Source organism: Rhea americana, unplaced genomic scaffold (genome assembly GCF_003343005.1).
Source record: "Rhea americana isolate MKP2758 unplaced genomic scaffold, rheAme1 scaffold_153, whole genome shotgun sequence".
Taxonomy (NCBI): Eukaryota; Metazoa; Chordata; class Aves; order Rheiformes; family Rheidae; genus Rhea; species Rhea americana.
In genome coordinates, this window is record NW_028185628.1 from 1081467 (window position 1) to 1083423 (window position 1957).

The following is a 1957-nucleotide window of genomic DNA, read 5'->3' on the forward strand; positions in this document are numbered from 1 at the left end:
CTGAGTGCAAGCATATTTTATTTGGCTGAGTCAGATCTCGTTCTAGACTTGTTTCCAGCATTACAGAAAGGATGTAGAAATGTAGCATATTGAAGCACTTATCAATGAAATCAAAAGAAATTACATTTCCCCCAAAATATTCTTCTGATGCCATAGCAGGAAGTTAGAAGGAAGTTGTTCCAAAAATGAGGAGGTGTAGCTCTTGGTCATCTCTCTCCTGAAAGCAGAAACAGTAGACATAAAATGCAGATTCCTACTGTTAGGAGTTAGTTTATTGATAAGATATGTTTATAGAAGAGACTTTGAAGACTTCTTAAATAATGTTTTTATATGTGTGTATATATGTATTTGTATATATTTATTTATATACACATGTATGTGTGTATCTTTGTATTTTTATATGTACATATCATAATGAAGTCTAGTCATCTTTGCTAAAAATCTTTGTACAAAACCAGCAAGTTTACCACATGATTGCTTTTATATGTGGTCAAGGATACTGACTACTATAATGACTGTAAGCTTTTTATTGTGTAGAACACACAATATTTGAAGTGCACACACGCACGCACAGACATTCTTGTCTGTTTTAACAGAATTGGTTGCATTTTAACCTGGGAGTAAGGAGGAGCTGACAGAGGACCAATCAAAAAAAATGTCTGAAGTCATGTTAAATGTTTAACAGATTTCACAGCTATAGTATCTTTTTTGGTCAGCACAGAAATAATGTCCTGAATGTCTCTTCATCTGTAAATTTAAAAGGAGGAAATGCGTATTCTCTTTTTGCATGATAATTAACACAGCAAGTACATTATGATACCAGGTTGTCACTCAAGTGTGGAGATTTAGGGATTCAAAACTGGCTTCATGCTGTATGTTCCAGAAAGGGGCCTAGGCCATTATATCCCCTGCTGTGCAGAAGAGACATTGATTGTGGTAGGGCCGAGATGGGCCACATGATGCCATTGGTTGCCATTCTTCGATCAGTCAAGAGTGGCAGATCCTTTGGGACTGAGAAGCTCATCCCTGTGGTTTTATAACACAGGAGGAACAGAAATTTTGTATTAAAATCTTAAAGATTATTGAATTCATAAATGATTGTCAAACATCAGAAAGTAACTATATACCTGTAATGAGAAACTGTTACTTCCAGGCATTGTACAGATAAATAAGATGGTGCAAATTTTCTTCTCCTCTGGCAGGAATTAATGCACGCAATATTGAATAAGTCTGTCTGTGACCCCTTGTCTGGACTACCTTAATCCCTCAGCCAGTGGTCTGAATTGTTTCACAAGGCCAGGAAGTATTCAAACATATCCTGGCTTCATAGTGAACAGGCAAATGCCTGTTTTCCACCAGCCGACCCAACCTCCTGATTCCAAGCGTTTTGTTGATGGTAAGACTTAGGGAAATATGAACCTGACTCAGGCTGTTGATTGGCTGAACTAATTCTGGTGTCTGATTCTCCTCTAATCTGTCACCAGTTAGTCCCAGAAACCGTCTCTTCTAGGTGTGCTTGAAACCCAGGTCCCTAAGCCACCTGAGCCACATGGTTGATCTACTGCACGCTGTCCCACTGTGTAAAAGGTATTACACAGATGACAGAACCCTTACGAACTTAATCTGTATCCATATATTGTTTCCTTAGTTCACTGCTGCAGCGTTTGTCCGTACCTGTAACAGCCGTGTATATGAGTCTGTCAGACTTGCACTGTGTAACAAAATGACATGCAAGAATACCTTAACAGTATTTCTTTAGAGACCTAAGTTAGTATCTCTGTGAACTACTGTGGAAGAGTTAAACTCAGTCTGTTAAGAATTAGTTAAAGGATTTTTAAAGGTCAGTACTGTGTCATGTAGACAGACCTTTACATTCTGATGAGAAAATTTTGACTCATATTTTACTACAAACAGACGCAATCTTCTTATATGGAGGGAGAAAAAAAAAAAAAAAAAA

General features: G+C 37.6%; 1 protein-coding gene across 1 annotated transcript in view; it reads right to left on the reverse strand.

The window, feature by feature from the left end:
* Window positions 1–1957, reverse strand: part of GLRX (glutaredoxin) — a 7566-nt gene continuing 5609 nt past the window's right edge. The window contains exon 3 of the mRNA XM_085299726.1: window positions 1–217. The gene's annotated coding sequence lies outside the window, so the exon portion shown is untranslated. The remainder of the gene's footprint in view (window positions 218–1957) is intronic.